At 50.5% G+C, this 22268-nt stretch overlaps 2 long non-coding RNA genes across 2 annotated transcripts; both read right to left on the reverse strand.

Moving 5' to 3' along the window:
• Positions 1-377: 377 nt before the first annotated feature.
• LOC306653589 lies at positions 378-5923 on the reverse strand. Its single transcript, XR_013761765.1, has 4 exons — positions 5266-5923; positions 1649-3415; positions 882-938; positions 378-798 (listed from the first exon to the last, which is right to left on the reverse strand). It is a non-coding gene; the product is annotated as an uncharacterized lncRNA (long non-coding RNA).
• Positions 5924-10013: 4090 nt separating this feature from the next.
• On the reverse strand, positions 10014-21721 carry LOC306653588. Its single transcript, XR_013761764.1, has 2 exons — positions 20985-21721; positions 10014-10676 (listed from the first exon to the last, which is right to left on the reverse strand). It is a non-coding gene; the product is annotated as an uncharacterized lncRNA (long non-coding RNA).
• Positions 21722-22268: the final 547 nt, after the last annotated feature.

The following is a 22268-nucleotide window of genomic DNA, read 5'->3' on the forward strand; positions in this document are numbered from 1 at the left end:
TGCTTTATGAATCAACCCTTAATTTTACTTTTCCACTTCACTGGTTTTCCTAATGAATCACATTAACCTCTAATAATACAATTTTATGTTTTCTGATTTAGTTATATTGTTGTCCCTTTTCTATATTATTTAATTGAATTGTTAGTAATTCATATCCCCCTTTTTTTTTATTTTTTGGTACTGGGGAGCGAGTCCAGGGGTGCTTAACCACTGAGCCACATCCCCAGCCTTTTTTATTTTATATAGAGACAGGGTCTCACTGAGTTGCTTAGGGCCTCGCTAAGTTGCTGAGGCTGGCTTTGAACTCATGATCCTTCTGCCTCGGTCTGCCGAGCTGCTGGGATTACAAGTATGTGCCACCACACCTGGGCCCGCGTTCTTTTAAAATATACAATAAAAACATTTAAGGCTATAGATTGTCCTCTATTCATGGCTTTGGCTGCATCCAAAGTATTGCTATCATATATTAATATCTAAATAAGCTAAAACTTAAGTTTTTATTTCCTCTCCAATTGAATAATTATTTAGAGGAGTGTGTTTTAAAATTCCCCAGTGAAGTTATCCACCCGTGAAAGGATGATTAAACTGTGGCAAATTCACACAAAAAGTATGATGCAGGGATAGATAAGAACCAGACTGATGTGCACAATGGGGTGAATGAACACCTCCGACGTGTGAAGCCAAAGAAGCAGATGAGGCAGAATTCCCTTCACTTACCACCCGAGAAGAGACAAAGCTGACTCACATGCCGGGATTCTTAAAAAGCCCTCGCGTCAGTCTGACCCGCAGTGGTTGCCTCTGGGAGGAGAGGAGTGCTGACTGGGAAGTGGCACCCAGGGCCTTGGGAGGTGACCTGGTGGCTGCTGTGCGTAGGGACTTACCAAGGTGAGCTGTGAGCCTCGTGCACCTCGCCGTGCGTAAGACAGACACCAACTTTTCTAAAAGGGGAAAGGCGTCTAGTCATCCTACAGATACCATGAAGCATTGGGGCAGAGATTCCAGCCTGCAAGTCATCTCCTCTCTCGAGTTTGTTAACATTTTCTTCTTAGCCAAAGTAATGGACTTCCTTGGCTCCTCTTCAGCTTCCTCCTTGCCAACCTGCCCCTACTTGGCTCCAAAACGGCACCTACTGCCGAGCAGTCCACAGAGAAGCGGACCCCTCCCAGGCCCCGGGGAGGGTCATGTGTAGTCTCAGCCAGTGGTGATGGCTCTGGGCAGCCCCAGGTCGAGCCCATCTGTGCATTCCCCTGGCCCATGACATCAGCGGTCTGGGGGAAAGGACTTCCATGCCGGGTGGTGGAGAAGTCCCTCCCTCCCTCCCAGCGCAGAACCAAGGCTCCACCTCAGCTGTCCGCTGCCCTGAAGCCAGTCTGAGGTGGCAGGCAGCATCCGAAGGCCAGAGGCCAGGGTGCGAAGGACCAGGCCCGCCAGAGCAGCCCACCCCAAGGCGCCTTCCCTGACCTGTGGGGAGCCGCGCACCTCCTGGCTGTCCAGGCCCGTGGGTGGCAGGCTTGCCAAGTGGTGCAGCTGAGAACCCTCAGGTGGACAAGTGCATGACTGCGCATTGAGAAGGTTCCACGGGCCCAGGCATGGGGAGGCTGCTGTGGAACAGAGTCGTATTGATGTGGAACAGATTGAGCTTACTCACCGTGCTGCTCAGACTCCAGTCTGCTATTAATCCACGAGTTCTACAGAGCCGTGAGCAAGGATGCAGGAGGCCAGGCCTGGGACGAGTCCTCCCGTGGGTGAACCTGCTGCTGCCCCAAGGAACACTGTTCCCGACCACTGAGGGGTCTGCTTCCCAGCACTCCTGGTTCACCAGTGAAGAGAAACCATGTTCCCACCCAGAGGCTGGCCAGGGACGCTGGGTCCTGCAGCCGGCGTTGACTTTGAGGTGCTCCGTCTGAATCACTGAATCGAAGAGCTCTCGCCACCCGGCATTGAGAGAGGATGTTTTACTGCAACAGATCAAACATTCGAGGGAGATGGGTACAAACACAGCATCACTTGGAATAGAACCCGCCAGCCATCCGGCAAACAACAGGAGGCCACTGGTGATCTGCGTCCCCAGGAGACCTCACACTTAGAGCAACTGCCACCCTGCATGGTCTTCACTGGGTGACAAGTCTGTCTCTCACCAGCCTGTGCCCCCTCCAAGGAAAAGGGCCAGGTCGGTTCCCCTTGGAGTTACAACAGTGTTCAATGTGGGGCCAGTAGGTGCTCAATAAATGTTTGTGGGAGGAAGAAGGAAGGGAAAGAAGGAGAGAGAAGGAAGGAGGAAGAGCTGGGAAGGAAGGAAAGGGGGAGGAGGGCCAAGCAGGTATCCACTCCTCAACCACAGCTGTGGGATGTCTGCACCTCGGCCTCAGCGGCCCTCCACGGCGCCCTGGGGACCACACCCCCTCTGGGCTCCCACAGGACAATCTGAGACAGACCTGCCTTTCCCTAAGAACCAGGCTCTTGGCAGGATGGCAGATCAGTCCAGGTAAAGACTGGAAGCCGAAAAGTTTGACCTCCGATCACAGCTCACCACATGGAACCGGGGGTCCTCAGGTGAGCCCAGGGAGGTCACCACATCTCTCAGAGTCTCACCTCCTCGCCTTCAAGCTGGGGACAACAGCATGGCTTTCCTCACGGCACCATCCTGAGAACAAGCCAGCATGGTCGTCGATGCTGGACTCTGGGAGGGGACACCAGAGATGTCCTCAGAAGGGAGGCCGCTGAAGTCCCCACAGAACAAGGGAAGAAGAGGTCGGCTCCCTGCTTCTCTGGTGAGAAGCCACAGCCCTCCCCCAGGACTTCCCAGCTCTCCACTCAGAGATGGTCCAGGCCCAGGCCAGCTTCACAGACGAAGCACCATCTCGGCTTCCTGGTTCTTTCTGGTGTTGGTTGTGGCCCTTTCGAGAGTGTCTGACCTCCAAGAGGCCAGCTAGGGGGCCGCTGGTGCTCTTGCCTCCCCTCCCCATGGGCGGGGCCTCCGTTGGCTGCCACCAGGAAGGTGATCGCAGGTTGATCCTGCAGGAAGGACGCATTCCACGGACTTGGGGTTGGTCGGGGAAGGTTCTGCTCTTTGGAATCAACCGCACAGGCTGCTGGGACCACATCAGAGAGTAAGAGGGGGACTTCCCAGGACACATGCAGCATTCTCAGTTGCCTTTTCAAAAGAGCCTCAGAGAAGACAACCTGTCCCAGGGAAACAGGCTCAGGGATATTTATTGGGGAAATTCATCTCCCATTCCTTCCTTTGCAAAGTCCTGAGCGAACCAGAGTTCCCACTTCCAAAACTACAAGCAACGAGGACCAGGGATGGACTTGGGCCAAGGGCAGGCTTGGGTGTGGCTGTGCGCATGCGCCACCGCCTGGGTCTTTCTCTGAGCCTCCGTGTCCTGGTCCCAGCAGAACCCAGATCACCATCCTAGGACAAAATGATAAAATAAATGACATTCTGTCACACCTTGTATTCTTAAAAACATTTTCATTTGTTCCCTTTGCCTGACATCAGCGTTGCAATAACCATGAGCAAGGTACGACTTTTTCATAAAACTTTTTAAACTGATACCAAGAAGGTTTGAATATTTCCGGGGTGCCTGTGGTGTAAAGCCCTGCTTCCATCCCCATCTTACACATAAGGAAACCAAGAAACAGAGCTGGTTTACGTAAAGTCACCCACTAGGAAGTTTTGAAGCTAAGACCGGTGTGCAGTCCTGGAAAAGCAGGTTAGAAATTCAATTCTGCAAGTGTTCTATCAAATACTAATAACAACAAAGCCAACAGGGACCACTCCCAGCCCTGGTACGGTTTAGTGTACCTCCACCACCCAGGCAGGCCGGACAGAACAGAATGCTCTTACAATACTGTAATCTGCCATTGCTCCATTTCAGTGTTTGTTTCCTTGAAGCGATTTAGTCATTTATTTAACCAGCCCCCTGCAGTCGGCTAGCAAGTTTTCTAGTGTCCTCTAAATGAACTGATTGTTTCCTGTATGTATTTTAAAGTAAATTTTAAATTACTATCTTAAATGAAAAACAAGCATCACTTTGAATAAGAAGAAAATAGCCATATCATAAATATAAGAAAATTTTCTAAACATAACCCACCTCTAGTGGCTTGGCCCCACCTACGTCCTCTGTCCTACCCTCTTTTTTAAAAAGAGAGGCAACAAATGTTAGTGAGATGGTAAAGTATATCAACTCTAAGACAAAACTATCTTTGAAATTATTAGAGGGATTTAAAAACCTGAGAAAGAGAAAGGCTTTCTCAGCCTGTGGTTCCTGTGATTTGGAGCCACGTCTGTGAGCTAGAGGCAGTAGGCAGCCACGCTTTGGGAAGCCCTGGATCTGACACCTTCAGAGGCCACTGCGTCCAGGCCTGGCATGCTCCAAGCTCCTGAGTTTCTTGGCAAATTTCAGAGCACAGCAGCAACGTGCAGGGCAGGTGACGTGGACAGAAGGAAGGTGAGATGGGATTTGTCAGGTTCAGGAACACCCAGGGTCCATGCATGGTCCCAGCTGAGAAGAGTGCTTCCACATTTCAGTCCCTTGACAGCTGGCCCCAGGACAGTCAACCCCATGCAATGCCCTTTCAGCTTGGTCCAAGAGTCTCGCCCTCCCATGTAAGTGCTTAGATAAACCCGCCCACAGGCTGCAAGAAATGAAGAACATGGGCTGGGGTTGTGGCTCAGTGGTAGAGCGCTTGCCTAGCATGTGTGAGGCACTGGGTTTGATTCTCAGCACCACATAAAAATAAATACATGAAATAAAGGTTCAACTGAAAAATATAAAAAAAAAAAAAAAAAAGAAATGAAGAACACGTGTGTGAACAGAGGCTGCTCCTCAAAGCTGCAAAGACAAGCTCGGGCCTCTCCCTCCTGTGTGCGGGAGTGTCTGGGGAGCCCGCGCACCGCACCAGAAAACCACGAGACAGTCAGCAAGAGGTGGTCGCCACCCAGCTTCAAGAAGAGTTGTGTGATTATCTGATGCTGACAGGCAGGAACAGGGAAAAGGGCGAACGGGTGGCTGAGTCGTCGGGAGCCAAGACGAGCCCCTTCCTGGCCACCCACCTCCACAGAGAGCATGAGTGTGGGAAGGGCCAGGAGCCACCACCTGACCCCAGCCCAGTCGAAGAGATGTCCCTGCTGCTGATCGGAAAGACTCGACACCACCCAATCAGCCTGCCCCAGACCCTTGGCTGACCGCAGGACTCTACTCTCCTGCCTGGTGCCCACTTGCCCCCGTGAACTGTGCCAGGCCTTCTCTGGGGGCTCACCTTTAGGTTCTCGTCCCTCCTTTGCCCTCCAGAACGCCAGCTGCTGTGATAGGCTCAGGGGTGGTGTGTGGCTCCAAGGGGCTTCACGGACACCCCTGAAAGTCACCTCTGCTTCTGCTCAGGACTCACTCTGCTGCCTCTGCATGTGCTTCCCTCCCAGCACCACCTGCTGGTGCGCCTCATTCATGCCCTGGGCTCTCTGTGGGTCAGGAAGAGCCCAAGCACTGAAATCAGCCCCCGGGGACTTCCTCCGCCACTCCCTCCCACCTCGGGGCAGTTTCTCCTGGAGACATTTACTTGGCAAATGGCTAATATGTCAGTCCCATCTCGCCCTAGACCTCCTGGTGACGTGGCCTCACACCTGCCCGGCCAGCTCCTGGTGGACTCCTCACTCATGTGTTCAGAGAAAACTGCTGTCGAGCTGCTGGCTGGGGAGACCCTGGAGCACGCACCTGCCACCCACGCTTAGTAAACTACTAGGCCACAGGTCTGGGGCTTGTGGGCTCTCTTTCTCCTCTCTCTCTCTCTGTCCCCAAACTGTCTTAAGGGTTAATTGGAGTCAGGCAAAGCTGGGCGGCAGCTTTGCACTAGTCAGAAGGGCTGAGTTTACCTGGGACACCAACATTTTCTTAATGATTCTCCAATATTTTTACCACAATCTGACTTTTTTTTTTTTTTTGAAACCAGGGATTGACCCAGGGATGCTTTAGCACTGGACAAAGTCCCCATCCCTTTTTCTTTTTCTTTTTTTTTTTTTTTTTTTTTTTTTTGAGACAGGATCTCACTAACTTACTTAGGGCCTCACTAAACTGCTGAGTCTGGCCTCAAATTTGGGATCCTCCTGCCTCAGCCTCCTGAGATTAGAGATTAGAGGCATATACCACCCCACCTGGATACTTTTTTTCTTCTTGCTTTTCATTCAAAATGAGAAGTGGACAATGATGAACCTTAGATACACCCCAAGCCCCAGGCATTGCCTTGGAAGTAAGTGTCAGGTCCTCCTTTTCAGATGATAAATGGGAAGTTCTGACTCTCCAAGACAAGCCCCAAAGCACCAGAGCTCTCGTTGCTAAGAAACGTGACAAGTGGATGGCCAGTCTGTATTCAGAGTCACTCTGAGACTCCCTGGGACAACTACAAGGCTGGAGGAAGCAGAATATGGGCTTAATCGACCCAAAATCATGAGAGAAGATGGTCTCCAACCTCTACCCTGCTAGCTGCCTCTTCCCTGGCCTCCTTCTTCCCAGGAAGTCACAGTAGATCCTGGGAACTAAAATGGGGCTGCAGTTTTCAAGTGCCCCAAATAGATCAGTGTTTCTCTAGAACAAGTCAGACTGACATTTCTTCTCCTAAGCTTGGTCAGGTCGAAGTCAAAACACCTATTGCCAACTCCCCTGCCCCAGCAGCCAGGCCTGTGATGAAAGAGAACACAGAGGATGTGGTAAGTGCACCGACCAGAAGACCCCAGCCCCATTCAAAATGGGAAGCCTGCCCCCGACTCCAGACACCTGTCACGTGGAAATACAGACAAGATTTGGCAGATCTCTTGATTTTGGGGGAGAAATTAGATGTCTAAATTTTAAACTGAAATTTCTTAATCAGAGATCTATTCACGTTATTGTCAGAAAGCAGGGTGCACATGCCTGGCCCAGTAAGACTCATGGAGGGATTCTTCCCTCAGGCCAGATGTCAAACAAGAGTTTAATCAATGAGACTCAGAAAATAGGCATTTGTCTGCAGGGGAGCAGATGTGGCGGAGGGTAGATTCCCACTGTCTCTCCTTAGTTCCAGAGTGGAGAATTCGAGTTATCTCAGTTACTGCAAAAATGCATTTGAACAAACAGTAGAGTGATCAACTCATCCAGGTTTGCCTGGGACTGTCCCAATTTGAAAAATGCAAGTCCCTCATCCCAGGAAAACAAAGCCAGATGGTCACCCTAAATGATGACACGCTCAGTAAGTCATTTGCTTGTGACACTTGGGAGCTGTTAGCTTGAAGAGGAAATAGATGCTTTGCCCGCCGGTTTCAAGACCACTTCTGACCTTCACCTTGTGGACGCTAAGCTGAGCAAAGCCGCATGTTTAACGAAGCTGGGCAAAACCCCCATTTCCATGCAGGCTTGCTGGGAAGGACAAGGGCTGTGTGGAACGACATTCGGGCAGCCCACGCTGGCTGGGCAAGTAATGAGCAAGCTTAGGTGAGCCTGAGACCCGGGGCGTCTGTCACAGCCTTAACGTTTGGCCAGCGTGGCCTAGCACAAGGCTGACTGCCACACCCAGGTCAGACTCGGAGTTTTCTCCCTGAGTGGCGTGGATGTGGTGTTTGAGGGCTAGGTGGTCACCACTGGCCACCTGAAGACAGGTAAAGCAGGAGCTGTGGGTGGCCAGGGACTCAGAGGAGAGGAGAGAACTCAATGGGCCGAGGGGTGTCCCCCCAATCTGTTAATTCCTAACCACGATCCCAGAGACTGTACAGGGCGGTGGGGTCTTAAGAGATAACGAAACTGAAATGAATCACGTGGGTGGCCCTAACCCAATACGACTGGCGTCCACACAAGAAGAGGACATCTGCACACAGCACACATTCAGAGGGATGACCCTGTAAGACGAGGAGAGAAGACGCCATCTGAAAAGCAAGAGGTCTGAGGGGAAGCCGGCCCTGCGCACCCTGCCGGCCATCCCAGCCTCCAGAGCCAGAGGGAGCTCCTATCACCGGGCAGCCTGAGTGGCCAGACTGACAACCTCCCTGGTCCAGAGGAGGAGGAGAGGGGCAGACATGAGGCCCTGGAGACGACGCGTCCCTAACCCTAGGACCTTTCTGCTTTCCTGGTTCTGGGTCTTCCTGGGCTCTGGCTCTAGTCCCTGGTCTCGAGATGCCAAGAGTAGCAAACTGCCTCTTTTGCCTAAGCTACTCAAGTGGGTCTCTGTTCCTTGTGACCAAAACTTTCCTAATCACATACTCTAACTTTGTGACTCCACCTGCTACTGGGGCCTTGTTCCTATATGACGTCCTTAGCCCACTAGTTCAGGGAAAGGGAATGCTAAATGCTTTTTTGGTAGCAGAATAATGCCCCCCCCAAAGATGTCCACATCCTAATCCACAAATCTGTGACTACGTCACCTTAAATGGCCAAAGAGGTTTTGAAATGTAATTACGTGAAGAACCCTGAGAGGCAGGGTCATCGGGGATTATTTGGGACTATGCAAGTGAGTCTCACGTGGTCACAGGTCCTCATGGGAGAACAGGGAAGAGGGAACAGACACGAGAGCTGTTGGGCGATGCCACACTGCCGGCCCGAGAGAAGGCCGAGGGGCAGAGTCGAGGACATCGGCGGCCCCTGGAGACTGGGCCAGGCAGGAAACAGCTCTCCGGAGCCTGCAGAAGGGGCCTGTGCACACCCGGACGTCAGCCTCGGGAGCTATGCGGGTACTTCCACGTTCCCAAGCCCAGCACTGAACTTGCTTAAGTCCTTGTTTCTAGGAACACTGAGGCTGGGTCCACCGAGGAGCTCACCCTCCAAACTGCCATGAATCTGAAACAAAAAGCAGTGATGGGAAGAGCAATTGCGTGGGCCACCAAAGTAGTGGAACCCAGCGAATTCCAAGGCAGATCCCCAGGCCTCCCTCTTGCTGTCCCCGGCACTGCAGGGGTTTGCTTGAAGCGGCCGTGGTTCAGGAGCCAGCGGGGATGCTGGAGAGAAGCCAGGCTCCCCTGCAGCCTACCCACTAAGCCCTGGGCCATCTCCAGGCACTAAGGGATGCTGTGTGACAGCCAAGCCGCTGGCGGAGACACCATGTCACCAGCACCTATGCCTCGTTTGCAGTCACAGGACCCTCGACGGAGAGCGCCGCGGGCTCCCGGGTGCTGGCTCCATCCGCGAAATCTCAGTGGGAGCTTGGCAGAGTCCACAGAAAATGTCGGTTTCTCCACAAAGAAAAGAGCGACCCTTCCTGCCGTCCTCGCAAGTTCCCACAATTGCTCGCACGTGCAGGGACCGTAGGTGCTTTTGAAAGCGGAGTTTGAGTCAGAGTTTTGACCGCTGCTTCTGCTGGCAGGTGGTTCTGCGTAAGCTGCCTGACTCTGCGGCCGGCCGGCTGGGAGAGCCCATTCTAGCGCCAGCAGCCGACCGCAGCAGGGGAAGCCTGCCAGGGCCTCGAGCCAGCGCCGTCCCCAGGACTCCGAGGGTGTCAGCAGCTGCAGCAGGCCCCAGAAGCTCACCACCAGCTCCTTTCTGAGTTCTTGTCTTGCAAATTTGAAGAATGAGATTCACAGGAAGAGCTACAACTCCCTCAAGGTGAGAGGGACCCGGCAGCAAGTTGCCATCTAAGCGCGCTAGGCTGGGGGCCCACATAGCTACTGGACAGGGGCATCGTCACTACCTTGCTGATCGGGTCTTGGGAAGTATCGACACTGTCAGTCTGGCCTGTGACCTTCTAACTGGCTGTGCCCTTTACGCCCTTGAGCTTGAACTCTGCTGTCACCTGGGTTCAGGCCCGTCCCCACTTCTATTTTCCCACTGCTCCAGGACAAAAGTCGTACTGGGAAGTTTGGAATATTTCCACAGGTTAACCTCATGGAGTGACCTTTACATTTTAAAGAAGCATCAGTGGGGACCCACTAGCTCTCCCGTCTTATGCACTTTCAAAAGCTCGAGTTGTCCTGTCAACGGCAAAATGCAGCCAGGCCCTCTTTCTTGACTGGTACAGCTGTCGTGAGGCGCAGGGAGGTATGGGAAAGATGCCGCTCATGGACCTAAGAAGCCAATAATGTTTGTTTTTTTTTTTTTTGATGATTAAAGAAAAATGAAAATAAGAATAATATTTTGTGCCGTATGGGAATGACATGATGCTCTAATGCTAGCGTCTATAAGTAGACTGATTGGAACCCAGCTACACCCACTTACTTCCATGCTGTCTGTGTTTCTGTGCTGCAACAGTGGAGTGGCTTGAAGCAGACCGTGTGACCCCCCCAGAGTGACAATACATGCCTGTATCCTTTACAGAAAACTTGCTGAGCCCACTCTAGGCCCAGAGCAGGGTGCTCAGAGTCTTGGTCTCATGTCGCAGCTGTATGGAAAGCCCTACGCCTCTCTCTGAGGATGGGTGTGAGCAGCAGCTAGGAAGACAGCCATTCCTCTGAGTTCAGCTACGTCCCAACAAAGAACAGCCTGAGAGGGACTGGTGGCTTCAACTCCCAGGGACACCATTGGCATCTGAGCTAGAGAGGGCCATGCCTGGTCACAGCAGGTGGAGCGACCCAACCTCACCACTCCTCAGTTAGGAATATTGATTCTTTGGGGACAGGATCTCTGTGACAAATGAAGCAAATGTCACCCCCAAACAGGATCAGGAGCTCCACTGATGACCGATATCTGCAAGTCGCCTCCTCCTGAAATTTTTCTTTGTGGTCTCTAAAAAAAAAAAAAGAGCAAGAACACATCAGGAAAGATCCCATGATGTGAAACGTCGCAGACTCCCAGTCCTGGCTGCTGAGCAGAGAGCTCAGAGCCCGGAGCTCCGGTCCTTGCAACAGAAAGCTAGGCGACCTGGAAATCAAGGGCTCATCAGAGAGATGGGCTTTCAGTACTGGCCACCACCCCAGGCTCGCCGAGACCCTGGAGTCTGGAGAGTCTGACTCCAGACTCTCCAGAAGCTGAAGGAGCCGTGCCTCGTAGGGGAGGCTTGGATGGACTGTGCAGGCTGCGCAGGCCCCAGCTGCAAGTCAGATTCCCGGGGCTACAGTCCTAGGGGTTCACGATTCATGGATTTGCCCCCAGGACTCCCCATGTTCTCGTTGTTAAAATTGGAGAAGACTCCCCTGCTGGCTCTGATGGGGAAGAGGAAGAGTGAATCATATGAAATACACCCAGAGCGTTCTCCAGGACAGAGCCTCCTCCGCAGAGACCTCGCCCCAGCCGCGCCCCTGCTGGGAAGGGCAGGCTCCTACTTCAGCCCCTGCCAGCATTCCCGCCTCACCTGAGGATCAGGGACACTGGAGAACATCACAGGCCAGACACACAGGCCACGGACAGACCAGATCTCACCCGGAGGTCCAGACACTCGCTCCCCACGGTGTCCCTCCACACCAACCGCTCAGTAACCACAGCGGAGCTCAGAGGAAGAGCCCCACCCCTGGGCACCCTGAGGAGGATCTGGGAAGTCCAAAAGCCAGGGCACCAGAGGAGCCTACAGCCACTGGCTCCTGCGGCCACAGCAAAGGCTAAGAGCCCTACTCTGAACCTCAATAACTAAATCCTCTCACCAGAGGTCTATTTAGCACAATCCCTGTTGCCAGTTAGGACCTATCTGGCTTTCAAAAAAATCAGAAAGCACAAAGAGGTGGTGGTGGGGAGGGAATCAGTCTAGGAGACAAAACAAATATCAGAACCGGACTCAGATATGATACAGACGTCGAGATTATTAGACAAGACATTTAAAATCACTATAAATAATATATTAGGCACTGTAAAATAAAATGTAGTCAGAAATAATATGTGACATGCTATAACCAGAGAAATAAAATTCTAAGAAATATTCAAAAGAAAATATTAGTGAGCAAACACACTCTAATAGGAATGAAGAGTACCTTGGATGATCTCCTCAGAAGATTGGACACAGCCACAGAAAGAACTAGTGGACTTGAAACAACAACACTAGAAACTTTCCAGTCTTGAATGTGAAGAGAAAATAAATGATAAAAACAGAACAGAACACTTCAAAAGATCTAACATGCATGTAATTAGAATGAGATAAGGAAAGGAAGAAAATAGAGAACAAGATTTGAATAGTAATGAGCAAGAACTTCCCCAAATCAGTGACACATATCAAACTATATCTTAAGGAAACTCAGAGAATGCCACAAAGCTATGCTTGAGTATATCACATGAAGTTACAGAAAACCAAAGAGAGAGAATTTTGAGAGAGGTCAGAGGTGGGAGAACCTTAGCACTAGAGAAAGCAGGATAAGAATTATGGCGACTTCATACCAGAAACCATGAAAACATGAAGAACACAGCACACTCTTCAAAATGTTGAGTGACATAAAAGCCAACTTAGAATTTCATACCCAGCTAAATTATCACTCCAGTATGAAGGAGACATAGACTTTCCTAGGCACACAAGGTCAAAGATAAAGGCCTGTTCTGCAAGAAGGATTGAAAGATGGCCCTCAGACTGAGGGAAAGACAGAGGTCTTGAAGTTGGATCTACATTTGAAAAGGGAGGGGGAAGCATCAGAAAAGACAAATGAAAGCAGATCTTTTGTTTTTCTTATTCTTAATCACTCTATGTGATACTTATGTATTTAGTCGCTTGGTCTGCCATAACAGAGACCACAGACTATGGGGCTAAGTAACAGCAATTTAGTTTTCTCACAGTTCTGGAGGCTGGAAGTCCAAGAGCAGGGTTCAAGGTGATTCATTCCTAGTAAAGGCACACTCCTTGGCTTACAAATGATCCTCACGTGGCCTGTCTTTGGTACATGCATGTGCAGAGAGGGGGAGGGGGAGAGAGAGAGAAAGAGAGAGAGACTGACTCTGGAATTTCTTCTTGCAATGACACTGGTCCTTCCAGATCAGAGACCCACCCTTAAAACCACATTTAACCAAATTATCTCCTCCTATTTCCTACCCTCAAGTATGGTCACATTGAGAGTTAGGACAATTCAGCCTATAACAAACAGGAACATCGTACCAAGTGATTCTAGCATATGGATGCATGACATGAATGACAGCAGTGTGACAAAGGACAGGAGGGAGGGTGAGGAACCATCTGCTGCGACATGCCTGCATCACACAGGAAGTATTATAGGATAATTTTAAGATGAACTTAGATTACTTACAAATGTATATTGTAACTCAAGAGCAACCACTAAAATTTTTTTAAAAGACACATAATTGATGCATTAAGAGAAGAGGTAAAATGGAATCTCATAAAATATTAAATTAAAACCAGAGAAGGCAGAAAAATAAGTCTCGGGCAATGAAGAGAAAGAAGTTACACACACGGCTGATATTAATCAAAATGTATCAATAATCTCTTTCAATGTGAGTGGTCCAACTATAGCAATTAAAAGACGGAGATTGTCCAAGTGGATAAGAAACAAAGCCCAAGTGTGCCTTGTATTTTAGAAGTGCACGTTAGATACAAAGATGCTTACAGGTTAAAATTGAAGAGGTAGAGAACTCCTTGCCGACCTTAATCCAAAGGAAGTTGGGGCAGCCATGTTAATTCAGACAGAGCAGAACCAGAAGGAAGACAGTTGCCAGGAAGAAGAAGCACCACGTCATGACAAAGGGTCAGTTCACCAGGAGATACGTGGACTCCCCATGGCACCGGTGAGCAGCAGAGCAACAGAATGCAAGACGGAAGCAGAACCAGAGGCAGACGAATCCACTGTCACGTTTGGAGATTTGCCACCCATGTCAGTGACTGACAGACTAAGCAGGCGGAAAACCTGCAAGGACACTGTGACCTGGACAGTACCGTCCCTCGTCTTGATCTAAATGACATTCGTAGAATTCCTCATCCAAAAACAGCAGAAGGCACATTCTCTTGGATCACACAGGAACGCACACCAAGATAGACATGTTCTTGCCCATAAAACACATCTTTGCAAACTGAGAAGAGAAACAATACAAAGTATGATTCCATGATGGAATTAAACCAGAAATCAATAGTGAAAAGATAGTCAGAAAATCCTCCAAGTAGAACTACCAAATAACCATAAAGATATTAAGTGCAACTTTTATTTTAATATAAATATATTCCATATAAATATCTTATACACAAATACATGCATGTTATTATAATGTATATTAGATCTTATTATATATTACATTTTAATACAAAAACATTAAATATAAATAGTAATAAGGAAGTCTCAGGATAAATTGAGAAACATTTTTAAATATTTTCACTGAGTGCGAATGGGTTGTGTAAGACTCAGCAAAGGTGGTGCTCAGAGAGAAACTTGCAGCATCGAGTGGTTATGTTAGCAAAGAAGGATCTGCAGCTGCTCACCCAAGATTACATTGCAGCAAATTACATAAGGATTTAAGCAATTTAAGCCTAAAGCAAACAGGAAAAAAAAATAACAAAATTTAGGGCACAAAGCAATGGAAATAAAAACCATAAAGCACCAGCAAAAGGCACTGAAATAAAAAGCTGATTCTTTGGGAAGATCAAAAACATTGATAAACTTAAGACCAGGCTAATCAAGAAAAAGAGAAAGAGGGAGGGAGATAAAAAGAGGCACAGGCAAAATCAGAAACGAAATGAGCCACCCCTCCTGAGAGTGTGTTAGAGGAACACTACAAGCAACTCTCTCTCCTGGCTGGTTTAACATCCCGGAACCAGTGAACACAACCCACCTACCCAGCAGCAGGGAGAAGGGGAGCAGGTGACAACCCTACCGGCTGATGGAAAGATGTATTCAGCAAACTCCAGTGCCCACCCGTGGTGGATTCCTCAGCAAGCAAGGAGTAGAGGGGAGTTCCTCCATGCGATGCCAAGAGCCCATGCGGGATGCACGCTTCACGGTAACCATGGGCTTCCCCTGGAATTGCAACCAAGGTCCAGTCCCCTCTCGCCACTCCTATTCAACATCCACACCAGAAGTCCTCATAGTAAGACAAGAAAAGGAAATAACATGCTGGCCAAGGGAGAAATAGAATCTCAGATGACACGATCAGAGTTCCAAAGAATGACCCCAAACATGTAGAGTTATTTGGTGGTTTTATCAAGTTGACACAATACAAGGCAAATGTATGAAAGTGAATTGCTTTTCAAGCCCATCACCCTAACCACTCGGCCACAGTTACATGCCTAACTGTTTTTTTATATACAAGCAATATTACCAAAAAAAATTTTTAAAGTTGCACATGGAAGTAGAAAGCAGAATGATAACTACCAGAAGCCAAGGGCTGGGAGAGAGGAAAAGAGGTGCTGAGGACCAAATATGTTCAGATACTTCAGAGGAACACATTTTGAGACCGGCCGCACAGCAGGCTGGCAAAGCCAATAACAAGGTGTGTATGCACACAGGAAGTGTCTCCTTATAACATCGATAAGTAAGGAGCTGAAGGACAGGTCCCTTGCTTGATTGAATTATCCCCTTTTGTATATACGAAATATCACATTGGACCCTGTAGATATATACAACTACTTGCCACATAAACACAAAATATCAGAAGAATTTTTAAAATAGCACAAAACAGCGCAAAATTTTTAGGTAGAATTCAGATAAAACATGCACAGTTTCCATGTGCAGAACTAGAAATCAAGGAAATCTAAAAACAGGACAGATATTCCATGCTCATGTATTGAAAGACCCAACAGTGTGAGGAGATCGATTCTGAATTTGATTGACAGATCGCAATCTTAATTAAAATATAAGGAAGATATTTCATACAAATCAATAAACTGACACTATAGTTTATATAGAAAGTCAAAAGACTCAGAATAGCCTCACAAAGCTGAAGAAGAGCAAACTGTAAGACTTAACAGCTACCATGGTCAAGACAGGGTAATATTGGCAGAAGAATAACTGCCTAGGTCGATGAACAGGTTAGAAACCAGAAACAGATTCACTCAGAGACAGTCAACTGCTCTTCAACCAAGGCAACTCAAAGGAGGAAAGATAGCCTTTTCAACAAATGGCACTGGAACGACTTGGAATTCATGAGCAAAGGAAATGAATCTAGACCCCATCCTCAAAGCCTTCACAAATCCTAACTCGAAACAGGTCTTAAACATGAGTTTAAAATGCAGCATGATACAACTTCCAGGAGATACTGTGGGAGAAAATCCTAGAGACCCTGGGTTTAGTGACGAATGTTCAGATAAGACACCAAAAGCATAATCCATGAAAGAAAAAAATTGATAAATTGAACTTTGTTTAAATTTTTTAAAATTTGCTCTGAGAAAGACACTGTTAAGAGACTCAAAGACAAGCCACAGATTAGGAGAAAATATTTACAAACCACACATCTGGTAAAGGACTTATAGCCAAAGCATACAAAGAACTCATAAAAATCAAAAATAAGTAAAAAAAAAAAAAAATTTTTTTTAAATGGGCAGAAGATCTGAAAAGACATCTGGTCAACAAAGATAGACAGAGGACATCTCAGCCCCGGAAGAGATGCTCAGCTTCACGGCAGCAGAGGACTCACAGTGAAAGCCCTGGAATTCACCACCTTTCACAGAAAGGTGTGAGCGTGTTGCCCTAAGAGGATGGCGTTCCAAAGCCTGGCAAGACCAGATCTGCCTGGGATGTTCCCAGCACCTCCTAGAATGCCACGTGGCCCGCTGCCTTGGAGGTCAGTTGCACACAAAGTTCCTCACGGCCCCACTGTGATCCAGGAATTCCGATTCCCCCAAAGAGTCCTGGTTCCCTTTTTCTCTTTTTGGTACCAGGGACTGAGCCCGGGGGCGCTTAGCCGCTGAGCCACATCTCCAGCCCTTTATATTTTTTATTCTGAGTCAGGGTCTCGCTAAGTTGCTGAGGCTGGACTTGAACTTGCCATCCTCCTGCCTCAGCCTCCCGGGTTGCTGGGATGACAGTTGTGTGCCACCGTGCCAGGCTCCTGGCTCCTTTCACTAGAGAATGGTATTAGACGCTGTTGTCAGGGCTCTGAGCTCTGACTTGTCACTCTGTTGTCACTGGGTGTCATTGCTTCTCAGCCTCTCTACTGATGGCGCAGGATTCACTGTTTATTACTTATCTATAAATATTTATGTGTAGCTGTCAGTATCCACACTGAGTTAAACGCAGGTTCACATCCTGTCTCCAAATCTCCTCCTTAACCCACAGAGCATTCTAGTTTATTCTTCTTTCCTAACAGCAGCCTCCCACTCCAACAGTGAGAAAGCGCCACGCGCCACCCAGTGGCTCAAGGGTTCGACTCCAGATCCACATACAGCAGCCTCAGCACCGTAAGCACCTACCGCAGTGGAAGCACTGTTCCAGGTACAGAGCCCAGTGCTTAGGGACAGTTGTGTTACTCACCTGGGAGACAGATATCCACATACAACTATGCAAATATTTAGGGCACCCCAAGTCGGATGTCCACAAGACCACGGGTGCACACCAGAGGCCCAGGACCCAACCGAAACAGCTCCGGCGGCAGAGGCTGGAGCCATCGGGCAGCGCACTAGGGGAGTTGTCGCGGACCAAGTGTGGTGTCCCCTCAGCTCCTATGTTGAAGCTCTGCTGCCGGCACAATGGCCTTTTGGAAATAGGGATTTTGCAGGGTGCAGTGATCTGTCCCTGTGATCCTAGCGGTTCAGGAGGCTGAAGAAGGAAGATCAAGAGTTTGAGGCCAACCTGGGAAACAGAGAAATATCCCATCTCAAAAAAAAAAAAAAGCGGAAATAGGGTTTTTAGATGGTACTTAAGGTTTTACAAGGTCGTGAGGATGGGACACTCATGGTGGGATCAATGGCCTCATAAGAAGAGAGGGAAAAATCTCTCCCCACACTGTCCCTCAAAAGCACAGAGGAAAGGCCACGTGAGGACAAAGTGCGATTGAAGCGATCTACAACCTGATCGGACCCCTCTGCCAGACAAGGACCCCGCGGTCAGCCTGGTCTCCAGCCTCGCAGACTTGAGAACCGACTAAGACGTCGGGTCTGGGTTAAACTCCAAAGTCTAAACAAACAGCCTTAAATTCCCACTAGAAGTAAAGGATTGAATGAAGCCTTAGTCAGGAAGAAGAGACAGACTCCTCAAACAAATCGCCCGTTGGTTTCCACGGATCCCTGGACACCACCCAGGTGGGCCCACACCCCACTCCTGAAGCCTGGGCTGTGCAGCGATTCTCTTCCAAAACATGCAGCACCAAAAACAGCGAAGGAACCTGCCCGCAGGACCCCACCCCAACCCAGGTCCTCAGTCCACGGCCACCCAGCGGTGGGCGCAGCACCGGGCAGCACACAGTGGGACTCCTCCACAGGTCAAGGTCGTCAACGAGAGCACCTGAGAAGAGCCCGGCCCAGAGGAGCCAGGTGGGCGGGCGCTCTGAGCCAGTTCAGTGGCCTGGTGTCCTGTGTCGGCTGGAACAGACGAGACGCTGGGTGAGACGAAGGAGATCTGAGTAAACACAGTACGACAGCAACAACGGGCATCGGTGTGGGCCCATCAAGTTGGACAGCGTCATTGTTGACAGGAAACTGGGTGGATAGGAACTCCGCCAGCCCCTTGCAATTATTCCAACATTGTTCTAAAATAAAAGTTGATTTTTAAAAAATTCAACAAAGTAGTGTGCTGAATTTAGCATATTAACCATATTTGGCCATAATTCTCCCCCACCCCACGTCCACACCGCTCCTCAATGTGACCTTGGAGTGTCTCCAGTCCAGTGGTTCATGTCCCTCCCAGAGCCTGAGCTGTTGGTAGCTTGGCTTGGGCAGCACAGCTGGCCCAGGCCGCGGCGTGCCTGTCCCCAGTGCCGGCATCCAGTAGCTTTGCTCCTTGCCTCTCTCGGACTCGGCCCGCACGGGATCGTAAACCCAGCACAGCCTGGCAGAGAACAACGGGTAAGCCGTCCACGCATCTCCAGTCTTCCAGCCGCAGCTCACAAGCCCCAGAGAGGACACAAAACTGAGAGTGACCAACACCAGCACTGCCCACTGAATCCAGCGCGAGTTCCCGCTTTACAGAATGTGGGTCAAGTAAACAGTCAGGGGGTGTCTTGTCCTAGAGCACGGCTGCCTGACCTACCCTCTTCCATCTGTGCACATGGAGGCCTTTGAGAAGAAGCCCCTGCTCACGTGCCCGTGACATTGCATGCACACACATGCACACACGTGCACACAGGCACAAAACAGCCAACCCAAGTCCATCATGTAATCCTCCAGGCAGTTTTGTGGCTGAGTCCAAGGAGCAGGCCTGGGAGACGTGGAGAGTAGGGCTCAAGGGCACAGCTTCCACTAGAAGGAGGTCGGCAAGTCTTGGAAAGTCTGAGCTGGGGATCAGGAGGGTGAAAGTGGAGGGCCTCCCTCAGCTCCCTAGCCTGTGAGCAGAGCCGAAAGTTCCTTATAGTTGCCTGGCTGCTGAAATCCCCAAACCAGGACTTCCCCGACCAAAAGCTCCAAGGCGGAGTGGCCACCGGGCTGATGCCCCTCCCACCTCTGTGCTCAAAGACCCCAAACTAAGAATCTCCCCAAAGCATTTGCAATGATTCTCTTTCACTCACCCGAAGCCACAAGCTAGGTCCACTGGACCCACACTCACCGTTGGGCCGTGGCTGGAGGGATACGGGCCTTCCTGTTGGGGAATCCCAAGGATGAAGGCCACATTCACTCACTTAGTCGGCAAATATTTTGTGTACACCTGTTACGTACCAGGCTCTGGGGATGAAGAGGTAGATGAAGGCAGATATTCCTGCCACCAGGAAGACCCAGAGCAGAGACAGATAGTAAGCAAATAATCTCACAACACACACACACACACACACACACACACACACACACGGGGTTCTCGCCCACTGAGAGCCTCCAGCCTCAGTCTCCATTTGATGCTGACGACACTGTGGCCCCAGGACCCTGTGGAGTGGAGTTCCCCTTCCTTGGTTTCAGTGGAACACCACGTCCATCCTGGCATGACTTTGCTCTGCAACCTGATTGGGATCCACGTCTTCCTCCAGCGAAGGTGTTGGTGCCGTAAGAGGCACAGACATTGTTCGTTGCCTGAACTCCTGGGACCAGGACGTGCCTCCTTCTCCCTGGGGCATCTGCACTGGGAGGAATCTGTGGTGTCCTTTGGCTGACCAGGATGTCTGGGGTCTGCAGGGCCTGTCCAAGTTGATGTTCAGGTGAACCTGGTGTCTCCACACACAGAGACCCAGACCCATGAAGAGACAGACACTTGGAGACACAGAGAGACACAAACATGCAGAGGCGGGGAGAGGTGTGGGAGCTGTGCCGCCGGGACCCCAGAGGCCCACGCGCAGACCCCACTGTACTTAAGGGTGAGGCTACGGAGCGTCTGAGGTCTACCGGGGGTAGCCGCTACGGGGCTGAGGGCAGAGACGCCTTGGAGGACGAAGCGCACTGCAGATGCATTCTGGTCCTAACCACAGCAGGCCACCTTGCTGACGCCTCCTTGACACCTGGCCCCAGTGAGACGTCACTCTCCTCCCAGGCATGAGAGCCACACCTGGGATGAGAGCTCACCTAACAGACCTTCAGCCATCGTGGGGCGCATGTAGGAGTCGGGTCTCGGGGAGGCGGAGCCTCGCCAGGAGGGCCTCCCACTCTGCACAGCGTAAACCACACCTGGGAAAAGCTGGAGGCCAGCAGGGGTCCACGCGCTGCTAGAACAGGAATCCATCCTCGTGCGAGGCGGACGGTGGGATTCCAGTCCCACTGTGCAGCATCCACGATCCCTAGGAGTCAACGGAAAACCGTCCTACAAAAGACGTATGATCTAAAGGGAAGAAAAAGATCAGTCGATAGAAACCGAAAGAAGACAGACCAGACGTGGGCTTGGCGAGGACTTAGAGCAGCTTTCACAGATCTGCTAAGTGAACTCAAGGAGAAGAGTCTTGGTGACTAACCAAATAGGGGATCTGGAGAGCAAACGTGATCGAGGAGACGTGACCAGATGGGAGCGCCTGGGACTGAAGATCATATCCTGAAACTGAAAGTTCCTCAGTACCAACACGACACGGAACAGGGCAGAGAGTGGGTGAACTTGAAGACAGGTCAATAGGAATTACCTTCCGAAGGGCAAAGAGGCTCCAGAAATGAGCAGCCTTGGTGATCTGTGGCCCAGGACGATACAGTCTGACGTGTGTTTAGGGTCCCAGAAGGAGAAGAGAGGAAGAATGAAACGAAAAATTCATTTGAATAAACAGTGGCTAAAAATGTACCCAAGTTGCTAGAAAAGGGAGATTGATAGAGTGTCAAAGCATCGCAAACTCCCAACAGGTGAACACAAAGAAAATCCCGGCGGACACACAATAGTCAAAGTGCTGAAGATGAAAAACGGGTAGTGTCTGTGCAGGGGACGAGGATAGACAGAGCAGGCCGGGGACAAAACAACTCCACAGTCTGAAAGGACCCCCAGGTGTCTGCCCAGGGTGGCCCAGGACGTCCCCACTCATCAGCTCCAGCCCAGGTGTCCCCCTGGGCTTGAATCTCCTCACACCTGGGGTGCAGTTGTGCTGGGTGCAGAGGACCCCAGTGTCTTCAGCCTGGAAGCATCGGGGACAGGTGGAGCCATGAACCGCACAGCACACGGGGCCCCACAGGGCCGTGCTCAGCCTGAGTGGACGGCTTCACTCCACCCTCAGGGCAGCACCATGAGCTTAGCACAATCGGCCTGCTCCACAGGGGTGGTGACCAAGGGCGTGGCGAAGTGCCAAGTTCCCACGGCTGGCACACAAGCTTCCAGCCACAGCCTGTGGCCTCCCGAGGTGCTCTGCATACGCCGTGGCGGAGACAGCGGGCTCAGACCTCCGCGTCCATACGCAGCGACACGGCACACAGGTGAACGGGTGTGGACGCCAGCTCACAGGTGGACGGGTGTGGACGCCAGCTCACAGGTGGACGGGTGTGGACGGGTGTCGCACAGCCGGGGACATGCATGCCCGCATGCTGGCTCACACCAGCAGCAGGCATACCCTCAGGGAGACCCCCAGCTCTCCCCTGGCCCTGCAGGCCAGCCGCTGGGCCTTAGTCCAGACGCAGTACAAGAGCTAAGGGTCAGAACCTGCTCAGAACCTTTGTTTCCAGTTGAATTGGTGGAAAAAGTCATGGATTCCAACCAGGGTATCCCAGCCCACAGCCCTCGGGCTCAAAACTGCTGCTCTCCACAGCTCCACTCTCCTTGTTCCCGAGCGTTTGGCTGACAGGCAGGTTCTTCCCGAGGACATCAGAAGCATTGTCCCAGTCACTCAGCTGGAGAGCCAGCCAAGGCCAGTGAATCCAAAAGTACACTCTTCAATCCCCCAAGCCCTAGTTTTTGTTTCGTTTTGGTCTTTGGTACTGGAGATGGAACC

Source organism: Sciurus vulgaris, assembly GCF_902686455.1.
Source record: "Sciurus vulgaris genome assembly, chromosome: 2".
Classification (NCBI taxonomy): domain Eukaryota; kingdom Metazoa; phylum Chordata; class Mammalia; order Rodentia; family Sciuridae; genus Sciurus; species Sciurus vulgaris.